Here is an 18,087-nt window from a genome sequence, read left to right on the forward strand (position 1 = left end):
ATAATAATAATAATAAACAGAAAACAAACAAAACTCATCATCTTTCAGTCTCTCTTGGTCTTGCCTGCTGTACACAGCTTCAATTCTTTTTCCTCCTCACTAGTGGGTTTGCATTTATATCGTGTAAAGCAGTCACATATATACGCAATCTCCCCCATATTCATGTTTAACATGAGGTCTACTGTCTCATACAGTCCCAGTTACAGTTTGTAGCTTTCCTGCCAGCCGTATCCATGACCTTAAACTAGGCCTTTCAACCACTGTGAGACCCATTCGATAGCACTGCTAGTGACAAATACCATCACATGCTTTAACCATTTCTAGTCATCGCCAAAGATTTACACGCAACCACTTCCCCCCATGAATTCTTCACAGATTAAGCTATTTACGGGTGACCTGCATTCTAATTATGCACTCCATGAGTTTACACGAAACATTCAGTTCATGATAGCGCGATCATTTAGAATCTGCGTTGTGTGTCTGGCGTGCTTGACTCAACATAACATCCTCCAGGTTCACCCCCGCTGTCACTGGCTTCACGGGTCATTTCTTCTTCCCGCTACACACAGTTCACAGTCTCTGTACATCACAAGTCGTTCGGCTATTCACCGGGTGATGGACACCTGGGTTTTTTCCAACTCTTGGCACTCGCGAATGAGGCGGCTATGAACATGGGCGTGTGTTAACTGTATTTTCATCCCCCCTCTGACTTTCTGGTAGGACAGTTCCTATTTTTCCATCTCCAAATTCACTGACCTCCTGTCATCCTCCAAATGTAGCGAATTCTATACAGTGATTCCTTTTTTAAAGAATTGATAACTTTCCTTTCACATTAAATGTTGTTGATTTTGTCTTCTATTTATTATTTCTATTTCTTGAGGACTTTTACTTTTTGGGTGGTGTTATTTTCCCTTTAACCAGGAGCACAGTTACAAGTATATCTGAGGCATTTCTTGCCTCCACATTCCAACATTTGTGTCGTCTCTGCGTCACTCTTCCTGATTTTTGATCGTGGGTCATCTTTCCTGTTTCTCTTAAAGTGAGTAATTGTTGCAGATACATTTGGACCATATTCTTGATATCTTGAAAGACGCCCAGTGTGACTCTGGATTCTTAGGCATCACAAAGAGTCCTGGCTGTTTTTAAAGAGCAGGCTGTAATTCTGGTGGATGGTCAGCCTGCCGACTCTTGCTCATTCTCCTCTGGGGTGGATAGCAGGTGAAATGTAAGCTCGGAGATTTTGTCTTTGGCTGGACTACTTGGAGTCTGCCTGTACACGCGTAAGTCCGGAGCCAGCCAGAACTAGGACATGGTTTTACCCATGATTTGGAACTTGGCTTCAGCGTCTCTTCTTTCTGAGTTTTTCCCTGTTGAATTTACAACTGCAGTGACTGCCCACATTTTGTGCTGTGGTCCTTTAATAGAGTAAGGCAGTTTTGGTTTCAGTTTAAAAATGCAGCTGACCCCAATAGAGCAACAGGTTGGTCTTGAGCCTAAGGTTTGTGGACTGGAAATCTCACTCAGTGTATTTCCCCTTGCACTTTTCCTCCTGCATTTGCTGAGTCTGCCAGCACCCTGGCATAATTTAAAAATCTATTCTTTGCCCATCATTTATGACTTCTTACACAGTTGACTGCTTCTTTAGGAGCAGTGCTGTGAAAAGGGCCAGCATCCTTTTGGAGCAGCTTACCTCACTCTGCCAGTCATGGCAGCCTGACATCCTACCAGAGCGGCAGCTGCGGTGGAAACTCTCCAGGGCTAGGACACATTGTGCCCAAAGTCTAGGATCTGCCCAATTTCCAAGCCTAAGGAAAAGGTAGCTGTTTCCACCGGTTTCAAACACGGGGACCTTTTGTGTGTGAGGTAAACATGATAACCACTACACTACAGAAACTAAACAACAAGTGTTCTTAGGGATCCATCTCTGAGAATTGTTGCGCTGAGGCATCCAACTGACAGGATTGGCAAGGTACCAAGTGCAACGGCTCTTCCAAATTCAAGCAACAGGAGCCAAGTGCAGGAAAAAGGCCTCCCCAACCACCCCAGGCGCCAGCCTTTCCCGCAAACCACAGACCTGCTTCCTTAGCCCTGCCGCAAACTTTCACGCCCGCCTCTCAGCCAAGGACCCGGAGCCCCACTCTCTGGATTCCGCCTCCCGCATCTCACTTCCTTTCGGAAAGAAGCACCCACGGGCACCCTTGACCTTGACAGCCTCCCCAGCCCCCTGTTGCTGCGGAGGCCGGTGCCTTAGGCCCCTGCGCCTTTGGGCCGCTCCCACCTTCCCGGGGCTGCCGACGCTGCCCTCCCGGCTTCTGGAGCCCGCGGCCGGGGCTCTGGGCTCTGGACGGATGACCCGAGCCTCCAGGCCCCCCAGGAAGCCGCGCCCTCGCCCCAACGCGCCCACGGGCCAGACCCGCTCGCCTGGGGGCAGCGCTCTCGCCTCGGCCTCTCGCCTGCGGCTCCCCCGCGGCCGAGGCAAGTCCTCCGGCGCCCCCCAAGTTCTCCTTCCTTCAGGGCGACTCCAGCGAAGTCCAGGCTTGAGACTGGCCGCCTTCAGGTTTTAGCCGCTGCCGAGCCAGAGACCTCCGCGGGCGGGACGACCCCGAGCCTCCCGCGCGTCCCCACGCCCTCGGCGGCCTGGACAAAGGTCCTCGGGAGACAGACAGGCCTCGAGGCAGACATGGAACCGCGGGAGGAAGGGGGGGCGGGCAGCTGGGGCCCCCAGGCGCCCAAGGCCGCGAGACTGGGCGGCCCCCCAAAGCTGCGGGGGGAGGAGGAGGGGGGCTTGGGGCGCTGCTCAGGCCGCGCCAGTCTTCCCTTCCGCCCACACCCCCAGGGCCCGCGGGGCTTTGGAGGGTCCCTGCGCCTCTTGCCGCGTCACACGGGCCCGCAGCGAGTCTCCTCCCTGTGGGGTGGCAGGAGGCGCACTGGCCGCCCAGGGAGCAGGTCTGGCTGCGCTGGAGTCCCTGAGGGGAGGCAGAGGCCGAGCCCGGGGGTCGTGACTCGCTTGGGAAAGGGGCGGCCGCCCCTGCTCCTCGGCTCCGGCTGCTGCTCAAGTGCTCATTAGGCTTTTGGGGGAGGTGACCGGCGCGACACCCGCGACGTGCGAGGGAGGTGAGCGGCGGGTGGGGTCCCCGAGGCTCCGCGCGGAGGCGTCTATACACGCAGGTGAGGAGGTCGGGGCACACGCGCAGCTCGCGAGCTGGGCAGACACGGAAAAGCGCCGTCAGGGCACGGGCAGGAGGCGGCGTCCAAAGGACACCAGGACACCCAGACGCCGCTCTGCGCCCCGCCCCCCCACAAGTCAGCAGGCACCCGGTGGGGGTTCACCCCCGTGGACACCCCACCCCGCCGCCGCCCACCAGGCGCTGCGCACCTCTTCTCTTCTCGTTTCCAGGCGCCGTCACCAAGAGGTGTGCGATAAATATTGGGTCCTTTGACAGCCGCTGGGAGGGCGAGATCCAGGGAGGTGACGTTGCCTGAGGCGCCAGAGGCAGCCTGCGCGGGGCAGAGGAGCCAGCGAGTGGCCGCAGGGCTCCAGACCTGCTCGTGCTTCCAGGGGCAGAGTTGTCCCGGCCCTGGGCTGCGCTTGGCGCCCGGGGCTGGAATGACTTGGCGGAGAGCGGCTGGGGGGCTGGCGGCGGGCGGGGGGCGGGAAGCAGGGTGGCCTTGCGTGGTGTAGAGCGAAATGCACGAGGCTGCCGCGTGCTTGCCCTGCTGCTTGGGGACTTACCTGGCAGGGAAGACACCCATGGGTGCTTTCCTAGGGCGAGGCTCATCCATTGCCCTGAGGATCTGCTGACCTCTGCGATTTCCCTACAGGGGGAACAAAGGGCAAAACGTGTGTTGGTGGACTGTCGGGGTCGCGCTTTCCCTGACCTTCTGTGTCTCCCGACAGACTTGAAAACCTGCTGTCGCTCTGGCTTTGCCTTCACGTGCGCGGAGAAGCGCGCGACGGGGCTTCACTTCTCCACTCTCAGTATATGCAGGAGCCTCGCCCGTCCCGCGCGTGGGCTCTCCATGACTCCAAAAGCTCATCTGTTGCCTACCGAAGCCGGTGCTTTAGCTTGCGCTCCTTCTCGGCATCTCTTCCATTCCTATCTCTTCCCCTCAGCACAGGGCCTTGGGGTCTAGGCTTTTGCTGACCGTTCAGCTCCTGTGGCTCGGCCCGGCCACCCCACATCCAACACCCCACCTGCCGCAGCCTCTCCACCCGCATCAGGTTCCCTGCCGCCCGCCCTCTGAGGACCCTCCGCACAGAGTGAGGCTCAGATTCAAGCTTCCCACGTGAGGAGAGGCAGGAGAGGGTACCTCTTCCAGGAAGAAAGAAGCCAGGGGCCTGTGCTCACAGGGAGGCTCGCCTGCCAGAGGCTTCCTCTCCTGGGTTATCCGCGGGCTTCTGGCGCCTCACTTGGCTTCACCGTCGTCCCCCTCTTCCCCTTCTATCCCGGCGTCTCTGATTCCTAATCCCTCTCTTCCCTTTTGTGCCACAGAACTTCCCTCCCCCCACCCCAGCTCACACATTTCCTGGGGTTCCCTCCGCCTTACAGAAGGTACAAAAATGAAATGAAAATGTGCTAAGTGAAGGAAACCAACCACTCACAAAGTACTACCTTGTGTGACTGCATTTCTACAAAGTGCAAATATAAATCAATGTATAAATGTGGAACTAGACTTGTGGTTCTCTAGTGTGAGGAGCCCTGCAAAGAGGGTCCCCAGAAACCTGCAAAGCAGACTCCAAAGTCCACAGGAAGAATGTAGATAAAGGAGGTGCCCCTGGGCCAGGTTATGTGTTGAACAAAATATGCTAAGTGTGGATGAGAATTCCAGGAGAAAGTTTTCATAGGGTATTGAAAATAAAAATAACTACTGTATTTGTACTGACCTAGAAACAAGAGCTTCTCCTGAGAACTGCTGAATGTGATGAGGTCACTGAAGGTATAAAATAATGTGTCTGATTAACCTGGGTACCTGATGCAGCTGCCGCGCCCTTGCAGTCTCCTCAAAGCCCACCTGGTCACCGCTATTTTGTGTCTTTCATTTCTTCATCCTCTCTTCTCCACCTCCTCAGAACAGCGCGGAACCTGCTTGGCAGCGACTGAGCTGGGTAGGTCGCAGCACTGTAGGGCTGGGGAAGAGAAGGATAGAGGGCTGGAGAGGTGACTGCTAACTGGGGTAGAAGTTTGCTTTTTGGAGTAACCAGAATGTACCAAATGTTTCTGCGGTGATGAAGGCTCACCATTGTAAGTAGACTAAAAGCCTTTGTTTGTGGTCTTTGGCTAGGTTTTATGGCATACGAATCTATCTAAATAAAACTGCTTGTTAGAGGAAGACCATGGGAAGGGACTAACAGGGACTGGTGGAAAGAAACTAGGGTAGAGAAGCCACTGGTGAAAGAAAAATATGCCTCCCTGTATGTAAGAGGGAAAGAAGGTCGCGGCAGGTGGGCAGGATGACAGTAGCTGGTGTGAGACTCCTGGGAGAGGTATGTTGGAGCGGCTAAGTTTGGTTTGTCTTTGGTGGAGGAGCAGCAGAGGACAGCAGGAGGGGAGTGGTAGATGCCCTGGGGGGAGAAGCTGTGTGAGGTCGGAAGGGGACGGCAAGCACTTGCTATTGGAAAAGGGCTGTGCGCGTTCCTCCCTAGGTTTGAACCTCCAGCCTTTCTGTTAATAGCCGAACATGGTAACCAATTGTACTGCAGAAACAGACAAAGCTGTGTCATGCTGCCAGTCTTTGATTATCCCAGGCTCATTCCCTTTTCGCTGCTGAGTACTAGCCCGAGGCACCACCTACCGCAGGTGCTTTGCGACTCTCCAGGGAATGGACATTTGGCCTGTTTCCACTCCTGCTTATTGTGACTAAAGCTACTTTCAACAATCATTCCATGAGCACTTTTGTTGACAGAGATTTTCATTTGTCTGGGAGAAGTGAGCAATTGCTAGGTGAGCAATTCCTATGATCAAAGGGAGGTATATGCCTAACTTCATAAAAGCTGCCCAGACTTTCCCAGGGTAGTTGGACCCATTTGTATTCTCATGAACCCTGTGTGAGAGTTATGGTTGTTCACATCTTCACCAGGATTGGGTGATCTCAGCCTTCACCATGTGAACCACTGGACTGGGAGTGGGGGTAACTGCGGCGGCTTGCTCGGTCGGTAGAGGTGGGGTCTGGCTGCGGACGAGGGGTCAGTCCAGCTCTGGACGAGGGGTCGGTCCTGCTTGGGACGAGGGGTCAGTCCCACTTGGGACGAGGGGTCGGTCCCACTTGGGACGAGGGGTCGGTCCCACTTGGGACGAGGGGTCGGTCCGGCAGCAGACGAGGGATCGGTCTCACAGGGGTTGCGCGGTTCAGCTGACGGGGTCGCCCGGCGAAGCCGGCGACGAGGGGGTCGCCCGGAGAAGCAGGCGACGAACTGGGGACAAGGGAGGCCAGGCCCTTGTCGGGGGCTCTCAGGACTGGAGGGCGCAGGCAGAAGAACTACCGCGGAGACAAGGTAAACACGCAAGTCCACTTTATTGAGGGAGAGGCAACAGTTTTATAGGGGCTGGGGAAGGCTGATTGGTCGAAGCCACGCCCTGTTCTGATTGGTTGCCAGAGAAAGGTCAGTGGGCGGTGCTGGACGGGGGAGGGGTGGTGGTTAGGGATTGGCTGTCGCTGTTGCTGGGGGAAGGGGCAGGGTTTAGGGATTGGTGGCTGCTGTTGCTGGGGTGGAGGGCAGACTTGAGTTTCCCGCCCACGCCTGGCTGTTGCTGCTGTCAGGGGAGGGGAAAAGGGCAGACTGGATTTCTCCGCCCTGCGCCTGCGCAGGGAGAAAGAAGAAGAAGGGTGCCGCCCCACAAGGCATCGTGTGGCGCCATCCGGGAGGAGGGGCGGCCGCGGAAGCATGGCTGCCGAGAAGGGGAGACCCGAGGGCACTCTGCGCCCATGCCGAGCTTCCTTCAGGGGTGGCGGTGAGTCCGACCAGCCACCCTATTATGGGGGAACTAGGCCTCCCGCGGCCGCTCCCCTGCCAGGCCAGCAAACCACACTTCAGCCGGAGGGGTGACCGCAGGTAACTCTATGTGCTGTCTTTTGTTTTCTTTTTGTTTGTTTGTTTTCTTTTTGTTTGGTTTGTTAGATTTTTGGTTTTACCATTAATTTTTTTTCATTATTCTAAGAGGATATTTAGGTTACATAAATGTTACGTAAATAATATCAGGGATTCCCATATGCCCCTTCCTTCCCCTCCCAGTCTCTGTGGTTTTAACACCCATTTCCCTGACAACTGATAATACTGAGCACTCTGTGATGTGTCTTCTTATATAGGCCATGTGTGTATCTTTCGTTCAGAAGTATCTTCTGTCTTTGAGCAAATTAAAGAATTTAGGGTCCAAGATATTTTTCTTCTCAGGTTGGGGGAGTTCATTATGTACTCTAGATACAGACTCGTCTTCAGGTGTGTTTTGTGAGCACTTTCCCCTGTCTCTGGCTTGCCAGTACATTTACTTAATGGGGTCTGTAGCAGTTTGATATGGTTATGAATTCCAAAAATAGATATGGTATTATGTTTGTAATCTGATGTGTACCTGGGCATGACTCTGTTATGATTATGGCATGGAGTCCTCACCCCTTGGTGGATGGGGACTCACAGACAAAAGGCATGGCAAAGAAAGGTGTTGAGGGTTTGTGATGTTAGGGTTTTGATGTTGGAGTTTGATGCTGAATCCTCAATCTGGAGCCCAAGGAAAAAGAAGAACCCTGAACTCAGAGAGACGCAAGACCCTGGAAGGGAGGAACCCAGGAAGCCTGAACCCTTGCAGACGTCAGCAGCCATCTTGCTCCAACATGTGAAAATAAACTTTGTTGAGGGAAGTAACCTTACGCCTTATGGCCTGGTATCTGTAAGCTCATACCCCAAATGAATATCTTCTATGAAAACCAACAATTTCTGGTATTTTACATCAGCACCCCTTTGGCTGACTAATACAGGGTCTTTTGATAAGAAGGTGTTTTTCATATTGATGAGACTCATACATCACTTCTTTCTTTCATACTTATGCTTTCTGCATCCTGTTTAATAAACCTTACCTTCCACCGAGTCACCAAGATACTTTGAAAATGTTTTATGGCTTTAATGAGTGTTTTTTGATCTACACTGTACCTGAAAGAAACTTTTGGGTGTAATGTGAGGAAGAAATAAAGGTTTACTATTCTCCCAATATCAATAACCGTTTGTTTCAGCACCAGTTTTTGCAACTATTTCCTTGCCCCATTAAATGGGTTTGTATGGAAAAGCACTAGACCGTATACCTGTGGATCCATTTCATGCTGCTCAGCTCAGTCCATTCCTTGACCTGCCTGGCCAATGCTTCCAGGTCACACCCGGGTCTACTGTAGCTTATAGTGCATGTTAAAGTGCAGTAATACAAGTCTACCGCTTTTCTTCTTCTCTTTCGTATGGCTCAAGAACTTTTCAAATGTATAAATACCCCCGTAACCACCCTGCAGAGCAAGATACGCTGTCACTTGAGCCGCCTCTTCTCAGAGTAGCACATGTGCCCACACGTGCACAGGTGGCCCCTCGGGGCCCGAAGGTCCCCTATTGTACCCTCCAGAGAGAAAAATCTGCAGGTGTCTGCCGAGCTGATGAGGAGACAAAGTGCCTTCCAAACTCAGAACTGCCTCTGGGTATTTCCTGGGTGGGGATCGAGGGGGTTATCCAGCTCACTCTCCAGGACTTTGATCTTCAGAACAGTCTTTTTTTTAGTTATTACTAACTGTGAAATGTGCAAACATTTGTATTTCTGATGGTTAGGCTCCTGTTTACAAAATCCTCTTCTTTCAAGGGAGATGGAGTCATAGGGAGGGTCCCTAATTCGTGAAGCTGGTTGTTGGGTGAGAGGCTACAAAAGGGAGAATTAAGGAGAACTGAAGTTTTTGAAAGAAGATGCTGGAGAGCCTGAGAAATGGAGCAATGGAGGGGGCAGGCAGGAGTGTGTGTGGGGGCAGTGAGAGTCGGCTATATCCAGAATTCAAATTTCCTTTTGGCAGTGGATGTTAGATTTTGCAGAAAGAAAAGAGATGCACTTTAGTGGGAACAGCAGATATTTAAGTTCTTTTCTGACCTCTTCAGCTGTTTATGTATGGTTCTCCTTAACCATCTTTTTACATAGGGCATAGGTGAGCTTGATATGTTGTTTTGTCTGTTTGCTTTCTTTTGGAAAGCATATTTGCATAAAAACCACTCCTGTGCTTCAAGCTTTCTGCTGTGAACCTCCCAGATTCCTGTTAGGTTCCACCAGCTGTGCACTGAAAGTAAAAGGAACGCAAGCTAGTGGTGTGAGGGTAGAAATCCTGGGAACTTGCAGGGGCAATTAAGCAGGGTACGTGTTTCCTATAGATTCAATGACATCTGCTTTCCCTTCTCTGGTGATTTTCCAGGTTCCTTAACAGGCAATCCCTTTTTCCAATTAGGGGCTGTTGTGGACTAAAAAGCTTTGCCTTCCCTCCATGGAATCCACAGAAATCCTGGGTAAGGAAGTTCAAGTGCTCCCACCTGGGAAGTCTGGGGATGGCCTAGGGGCTGGTAGCCGGGCGATGGCTGTCTGCTTTGTGTACTTGGCAGACTGGACCCTGGTCCGGGACTTGCCTTCCTCAGTCACCGGTGGACCCGGTTCTAGAAGAGGTCAAATTCCCAGTCATTTTAGATCAGGGAATGTCCCAGGATCTCCTATTTCTTTTGCTCGTTCTCCTATTACACCTTCCCCAACAGGAGTGGAGTCTCCATTCTCGGATGGCATCAGGACCCTCTGAGGTTCCTCTGTGACAGGACCGGAGGGTTGATGGTTGCCCCGACATGTGCCTCCCCGCCAGGTGTCACCAGAGGAGAGGCTGCCCCAGGACCCAACTCTGGGGGGGGTGGTTTTGGAGGAGCCAGGAGGGCAACACATGCTGGGGAGTGGGGAAATGCAGAAGAGGACAGGAGCAGCAGGCTCAGCACACTGTTCCTCGTGCCCCCTCATCTGCTGCTCTGGCCTGGGCACCTCCAGAATCCCCATAGGCTGAACGGAAAGAGGTGGGAAGTTCCAGTAAAGGTCAGAAGAATTGTCTGGAGACCTTTTAGGTTGTCCTGTGGTGGGTGCTTGTGGGTGGTGGTGGGCGGGCATTCTACCGACATCGAATCAGCAGAGACACAGGAGAGCCCTCCACAAAGAACTGTCCAAGGTAGATATCACTAGTGCCCAGGAGGAGAAAGCCTGGTGTAGGTCAGTGTCCACACCGGACCCACGAGGATGCAAGAATTGGTGACTCACTGGATGTGGCGTCTGAAGAAAATCCCTGCACCAAAGAGAGCCCTGTGTTTCTGGCACTGAGACGATGATGGAGCGTCCACCAGGAAAGCTGGGAAAACTGCATGTGCAGCAGGTTGTAGGCAGAGGAGCCGGAGTTCAGGTGACCCAGAGGCCTTGCTCCTGGAAGGAGGTTTCTGTCCAGCCTGTCTCCATCATGGTTCTCAGCCTCCTGGTCTCCCTGGCGCCCCTCCCCTTCTCCCCTCCTGGTCCACAGGCCTGGCCCCCCCTACCATGTGTCCACCTTTGGCTTCTGGCAAAGGCCAGCATGAGGCCCTTGGCTCCTTGACTTGTGGTTCTGATGGGTCTTGCCAGCATGACCCTGGTCCGGCAGAGCGCTCAGTGCATGGCGTGCGGGGTGGCCTTTTGGAGAAAGCAGGGAGGCCCTGAGTTTGGGAAGGTTTCTGGGAGGGGCCCCTTTCCAGCCCTGGGTGTCCTGGCTTTGCATGGGGGAAGGAGTGTGGCAATCATGGAGTCCATACCTTCCTGGTGGTCTAGTGGCTAGGATTTGGCACTTTCACTGCCGCAGCCCAGGTTCGATTCCTGGCCAGGGAAACCTTTTGCACTTGGGTGGTGTTGCCAGACCAGTGATCACGGTTAAATGCATCCCCACAAGCCTGGCTGCTGTGCTCAAAGGCCCGAATGCCAAGAGACTCTGGCAACCACTCCCAAACTGGGGGGACGCGCAAGAAGGACTTGTGGGCCGCTTCTCAGGCCTGTGCGAGTCTTCCCTTCAGTCCACACCGCTCACGGAGGAAGTGGCTGATCTAGAGAGTTACTCAACCTCTCTCCCCTGTCAGGCTTGCAGCAATACTAATCCCTAAGGCCTTAAACTCCAGCCTCGTCCTCTGCAGCTCCTGGAGCTGCTGCCCCCACAGGGGGCAGGACTGCTTGAGCTGGGAATCACCCAGGTGGAAGCCGGGGCGGGTCTGGGGCGGGTCCGGGAGGGCCCGGGACACCGAATCTTAGCGATCCTGCCTCGCCTGCAAGTGGGGCTTAGCTCGGGCTCCTCGGCGGGCGCCATTTGCTGGTCAAGTGTTTATTAGGCTTGTGAAGGAGGTGATGGGGCTCGACACCCGCTGAGGGGGGCGGGAGGTGAGCGTGGGTGAGGTCCCCGAGGGCCGCCAGTCGTAAGTGAGGAGGTTCGGGGCCCCACGCGCGCAGCTTGGAGCCTGGAGGAAATGGGAAAGCGCCTTCAGGGCCAAGAGCAAAAGGCAGGGGCACAAATGAACACCAGGACGTGCAGACGGCGCCCTGCGCCCCGGCCCCACCCACAAGCAGACGGCGGGGGTGGGTTCATCCCGTAAACGGCCCCCTGCCCCAGCCGCCCCCGCCGCCCACCTCGGTGCTGTGCAGGTTTCTCGTGGCCACGCAGTGTCGCCCAGGGGGCTGGAGACAGCGGATGAACAGGAGTCCAGGCAGTGTCCCTTGAGAGCCCCGAGGAGACGCAGGGAGGTGAGGCTGACTGCGGCCCCAGAGGCAGCTGTGCCGGATGCAGAGGAGCCACGTCCTGGCGGCCGGGCCACGGTCCCTGCTCCGGGCAGGGGAGTTCCCAAGCCGTGGGCTGCGGCTGGCGCCCGGGGCTGGAATGACGTGGGGAGAGCGGCTTGGGAGGCTGCGGCGGGAAGAATGCGGTGGCGGCGTGCGGGCGCCCGCTGCCTGCGTGCTTACCTGGCAGGGGGGACACCACGGTCACGACGGTGGCTTTCCCAGGGCGAGGCTGGTCCATTGCACTGGGCACCTGCTGAGCCCTGTGATTTCCCCGCATCGGGGAAACTCAACTGTGCACTTTGGGGTGGTGGGGGGCTGCGAGCGCGCTCTCCCGCGGGGTTTTGTGTTTCATGGCAGACTTGGCAAGCACAGCCAGGACACGGTCATAACGCTGGCAGCCTCCGGCTTCCACCTCCACCGCGCCTTCAGGCTGGCTTATCCGTGGCCACCTGGTGCCTCACTTGGCTTCCTCCTCCTCCGCTTCCTCTTCTGTTCTGGTCTTCTTTCTGCCCCAGACATCTCTCCTTGGCACTTGTGTTCTTTCAGCCATCCTTTTGCCAACCAGTCAATGCATAACTTTCACACATTCTGCCAACAAGCAGCCTTGAGGGCAAATTTCCACAGCTGCTTCCCCTCAAGGTTAGGGAACGTGGACAGTGGACACAACATCCTGGCTTCATTGAAACTCACTTCCTTTTGCCTGCACTTGCCTGTTTTCTCTGTGTGCTCCCAATGAGTGAAGCTAAAGTAGCTAGCGATAACAATATCAGGATCTCACCGTTGCTTGGGGAATGTGTGTGCTCCCATGGTACGCTTGCTTGTATACAGGATATTGTGCTTCTTGCCAGGGAAGAAGGAATCTGGCCTGGCCCCTCTTCTGGCTATAGCTCTCTCCCCTGGGTGAGGATAATGTGGAGGGACATGCCCACACGGAATCCATGCCCCTCTCCTCCCAAGACCCACCCACACTACACAGAATGCCACAATGCTGAACCCAAGTTTACTGTAGCCCTGTATACCATTTCCACAACCTGAGCATTCGAAGTGGGTGCCAAAGGTAACCTGGCTGTACTCCCACCTAGGACTGTGGCTGGAGTGGGGAGGTGTACTGAAATGGCCTTGTGTGAAGAGACAGTCAGTGGATGGAGCTGGAGGTGCGGGCAGAGCAGAACACCAGCTGGTTGGAGCAAGACTGGCAAGTGGTAAAGGAGGTTTGCACCACTCTTCCTTTTTCTCATGCGGCCTGTTCTTAGTCCAGGGATTCTAAATCCATCCTTTACCTCCAGGATATCATACTGCAATTGTTTTCTAAGTAAGAGAATACAATGTCTTTTAGAGATGATTTCTCTCTTTTAAAACTTGATAGTGCGAAAACATTTTGACTGGAGGTGCATGGCCAGCCTGCCAGGAACCTTCGCAGGTGCCAGGGCACAAAGTAAAAATGGAGCCCCAAACTGCCTATGCCCTGAGGTTGATTGCTAACGAGGTTTATGAGGAATTCTGTTCAGTGGGCTTGAGGACAAAGAGGAAAGAGTTCAAGTTTCTCTCCCAGGTGAAATTGAGAAGTCCTAAAGGCGGTCCTGGCCCCAAGATGTTGCAGCAGCAAATCCTACGCCCTCGGGGAAAGTGTGATGAGATCTAGTCCTATCCCTTCAAATCTCTGATTTCTTTGTAAAGGGTGGCCTTGACTTTACAAACTGAATCAGGAGGAACAATTGTTTTTTAAAATAAAAATCAGTTCACAAGAATTCGTGGCCACAAGCTGGAGCTCTCATGGGTTTTCCCCTTCCAGTGAGGGCATGAGATTGGTGTGGGTTTCCTGACTGGTCCTGACTGCTAAGGGACAGTAGAGGCAAATTCCAAAACAGTCTGGAGGAAGGAAAACAAAATCGTCTTCGGGCAATTGATGGGATTCAGTCGACATCTAGAATTCAGTCCTGAAAATATAAGAAGGAAATCCCATGGCTTTGGAACCCTTTCCATGAATCCCTGTACCAAAGCAGAGATGCCAATGGAAATTAGAATATATTCTGGACCGATCCAAGATGAAAACACTGTGCATATTGGTGCAGTCAAACCAGTCCCTTGAGGATGGTAAACCGCTTTGAATGAGAATCCTGGGAACTCGGAATGAGCTAAGTCTCCCAATCCAAAGGCACAAGAGGAATAAGATGGAGAAAAGCAGGTAGGAGCAGTAATTGAAGACAAATGGAGGATTTTGGAAGGTAGAAATGAACTGAGAAGAGAACATGAGTCAATAATTACTGGTTTTCTAGTGCATTTTGGGCTTTTGCGTTGTAAGTGTTGTGAGAAAAGTGGGTTTGTGGGGCACCCACTGCTGGCAGTGAGAAGCGGAAAAGATGTGGCAGGCACTGGGTAATGGTGGAAAAGGAGGGTGAGGGAAGTGTGAGGCAGGAAAGGAAATAGGATACATTCCTCCAGGTGGTAAGGTGCATTGGCCGGGAATTGAACCCAGGTCTCTCACATGGGAGGTGAGAATTCTACCACTGAACCACCAATGCCACAGTGCTGCTGTGCTTCTCTCCCAACAACCGTCTTGATGAAGAATGGCTATTACCATGCTCAAGTTTTCCAAGGCAGTTTTCCACAGTGTTGTTTTCAGAGGACGGAGTCAAAAGACTGAGGGACAATGCCCAAAGCCAAAGCTTGCAAAGTACAATTGGCTCAGGCAACAGGATAAAGTGACAACGGGCAAACGAAACTATCAAAACACCTCTTTTGTCAGTGCAAGTCTGAAAAAGGCCCTTTCCACCTGCATGACAGACTCCTTCCAAAAACATGAGAAATTCATCCTGGGCCCTGGTTGATGACCCAAAACCTTCAACTGTCAACCCCATGGTGCTACTCAGAGGGTCTGAGAAGAGACCCTCCTTTGCTAGGTTTGGTAAATCCAATTCTCATTCGGGGAAGAAATAAGCAACAGAAGTAGAATGCCAAGAAAAAGGCCAGGATTACACGAGACATAATGGAGAAACAAATTTGGTCAGTGGCGTTAGATCTCTTGAGGTGTTTTTTGTGCCAAAGGAATGACTCGGTCTTGTCATCATGACGGCAATAGTATGCATCTGCTTTGCCAGGTGTTCAAAGCACTTGGATAGATGTGTATAGATGTGATCCTTAGTATAAAAAGATTCATGAAGATGAAGCCTGCACTCAGTTGCTGCAATCAGCTGTGTGATAGGTTGCCTTGAAGGGAAGGCAATGCAGAACTTTACAAAATAAAGGGACAGAGAGAAAGACACAGGAGAGGAGGTAAAGATGGGACCAGGGGACTCACAGTTTCTGAAATTGAGAGCCCCACCCTAGTTTCTGCATCATAGTTATTAGGAACTCCAGAGCAGCTGTTCCTCAATAGCACGGCAATGTTTACAGTAACAGGGAACAAGTGCAACAAATAGGGAACAGGTAAGCCTGTTTCCCATGTTTCCCCCTTTTTGTTTTTGTAAAGCAACGAAGGCAGATTCCGTGGTTTCTTGGTGCTTCATACCCTGAAGGCTTGTTGTGTGCTTCTGAGGATGAAGTTCAAAAGAAACAAAGACCAACAAGCAACATTTCTCCCAGAATACCTCCTTCCCGACTTTCTCCCCAAGTCATAGGTTTTAGTGACTGGTCCATTGGCAATTCCAGCCCACATTACATTTTGTAATTTTTCTTCCAAGTTTAGAACAGCATTTTATACATAATCTATAACTACAGCTGATTATACAGACTTTCAACTAGTGATGACTTACTTCTCATGGACTTAAGATTTCCTACCAGCAAGGCTATATAGGCCAGCTCAATCAAAAATGGCCTCAATTCCTCCAATTTGTGTAGTTTGAGGCATAGGCAATGACAACTTATTGTTACTTCCCCATTTGGGGCTGTGGCACGCTGGAAATTTATCACATAATTTCAATGCCTTCCTTAGTCCTTCTCTTAGCATCTTCACTGGTTCTGGAGCCATACCTCAGTGTTGAATTTAAACTTAGTCCATCATTGTGAGGATTCTTTTTCCAGGCAGAAAACAATAGCTGACCTGTTATAGGAGTCCTGTTGCAGTGTCTGTAGTAGTGAAAGCGTATCTTGCCCCTTCCAAGAGCAGGAGGGTGCTGATGTCACAGTAATTGAAGTGAGCATTAAAGCCACACGCTGTTGGTGAATAGCAAGCAGTGGGATTGCTGTGCTAGGCACCAGAAGGTATGATATTCACGATGTTCACTTTTCTGGTGGAGCCACTCTGCTTCATTCTCAGCTGTCACTTGTATGGCTCTGGAGCTTCCTAAGGCATGTGCCTCAACAGTCCTGAGAGGGATGTTAGAGCAGGGGGCGGGACATTACTGACATTTACCTGTCACCGCTGGCAGGTGTCTCAGATGTTCTTCTACAGATCTCTCCCCCATAGAGGGTAATTCACAACAGTCCCGTGTTTCTGTCTTGCTTTTAGTATTTGCAGTCCACCTGTGGATAGGGATGGCAGTCTTCAGAGTGACCAGACACTGTCGGGTTAGATCTTTCACTTGCAGCAGGGCTTCCTATGCTGCACACAGTTGCTTTTTTATATAGTACTTTTGGCCTCTCCCCACAATTGTGACTAAAACCCAACGGGTACTCAATTAGAATATTGCCTTTGCCACAAACCCCACCCAGAGCCAATATTGGTGCTGGCCACAGCCAATTCACAGGCTAAGTTAATATCCACCTTCCCCCTCTTTTTTTTATTTTTAAAAGCTGCCTGCTGGAGGTCCTCCTGCTCCCATGAAGAACCTTTCTGAATTAACACATCTTACTGAGATATAAGTTTTTTCAGTGTTCCAACAATATTACAAATTCTATTAACATGAGAATACATTGTAGTTTATCAAATACAGAAGATGGTAGAGTTTTGTCTTACCCAACCAAACAACATTTAATAATTTGATAGAGTAGCAGGGACCTTAACAGCTTGTCCCACTTGTTTGCTTATTCCAGGCCCTTAAAATACCACTGTCTGATCTTTCTTAGTAGGGTGACTGCCACGGTTTCTTCCTTGCAACCAGATTCATTGCCATCAGGCCACAGCAGAAGGCTTTGAAGAACTGCAAAAGTCCATGCACTACGGGCTCCTCTGAGTTAAGAACGCTAAGGCTCAGCGCCTCCGTGCCTTCCCTCTCAGCTTCACACACCACGATGGATCTCAGGACACCAGGATCAGATCCAAGCCCAGCCTCTCCAGAAGACTGCGGCAGCACCCCGAGTGTTCAGTCCACCAATAAAACAACACCCTTTAGCTCTTCTTCCCCATGCCTAGTCCACTGGCCCTCAGCACCTCCATCCTGTCATGAAAGAAGGATCTTGCTTTCCTCTCTGGATAAACTCTCACCCCTACTAGACTTGCTCTGTTTGACTTAAGTCCAAGACTTGAATTGCACCTTCACGTGTTAGTTAGTGCCCTAGCAGAGACTAGGTCTCAGGGAATGTGGCTGTGGAATGCGCCACACCTCAGGCAATTGCTGTTGAATTTGTTGGAAGAGCAGCCTGAGCCCTAGAGGAAGCGCAGAGTTCTCACCGCCCCACCTGCTGGAGGGCCCGGGAACAGCCCCTGCCCCTGTCACTCTTGCTCTCTTTCCCCCAGGGTCTGAGAGACTACGGAGAGGGCAGCTTTACTTTACCCTTTATATCTCCTGCAACTTCTTTTATTTGCCTTTTTTAAAATGTCCTGCTTCACTGGAAATGGAGTGGGAATTTGCACAAGGATGTAAGGGCGGTTTTCCAACAGTGTGGGGAGGTCTCTAGAAAGGCCACACAGTCAAAGCCAAAAAGGAAGAGAGAGTTTGCTGTTGGCGGAAAGCCTTGAGTGTGTTTCTCTCCTTGAATCTCCTTTGGAGGTGAAGGGAAGCCACGTTTGGGGAGGGCTGTGCCTCTTCCTCCCACAGTTTCTTCTCTTGTGCCCTGGTCGCCGCGCTTCCCTCGCACCCGAAGTGCAAGGACGGCCGCTCCGAGCAAGGCGCCCGCGGCCGCGCAGTGGGGACGGGGTCACGGCGCCCCGCGTCGCGCGCTCGGGCTCGAACCAGGGACGTGGTGGCGCCTCCGCCCAGTTCCCTTCCCCGCACAGAGCGCCCTGCGGAAGGCCAGGCGGACTCGACGCCGCGCTAGAGCCGCCCCTCAGGGACACGCACTTGCCCTCCCTCCCCTTGAGGTGGCTCCCGCCCGCCTCCCCGGCACTAGAGAGGAGTTTCCTCAGTTTCCCCTCCTGTCGGGACCGTCAGGACGAGGGGCAGTTCTCCCT

At 52.6% G+C, this 18,087-nt stretch overlaps 3 non-coding genes across 3 annotated transcripts; 2 read left to right on the forward strand and 1 right to left on the reverse strand.

Moving 5' to 3' along the window:
- The first annotated feature begins 10,811 nt into the window (after positions 1 to 10,811).
- On the forward strand, positions 10,812 to 10,883 carry TRNAE-UUC (transfer RNA glutamic acid (anticodon UUC)). Its single transcript has one exon. It is a non-coding gene; the product is annotated as a tRNA-Glu (tRNA).
- Positions 10,884 to 11,991: 1,108 nt separating this feature from the next.
- On the forward strand, positions 11,992 to 12,155 carry LOC111758761 (U1 spliceosomal RNA). The gene has a single exon (XR_002792928.1). It is a non-coding gene; the product is annotated as a U1 spliceosomal RNA (small nuclear RNA).
- A 2,115-nt stretch (positions 12,156 to 14,270) lies between these two features.
- Positions 14,271 to 14,341, reverse strand: TRNAG-CCC (transfer RNA glycine (anticodon CCC)). Its single transcript has one exon. It is a non-coding gene; the product is annotated as a tRNA-Gly (tRNA).
- Between the last annotated feature and the right edge of the window lie 3,746 nt (positions 14,342 to 18,087).

Source organism: Dasypus novemcinctus, chromosome 13 (assembly GCF_030445035.2).
Source record: "Dasypus novemcinctus isolate mDasNov1 chromosome 13, mDasNov1.1.hap2, whole genome shotgun sequence".
NCBI lineage: Eukaryota > Metazoa > Chordata > Mammalia > Cingulata > Dasypodidae > Dasypus > Dasypus novemcinctus.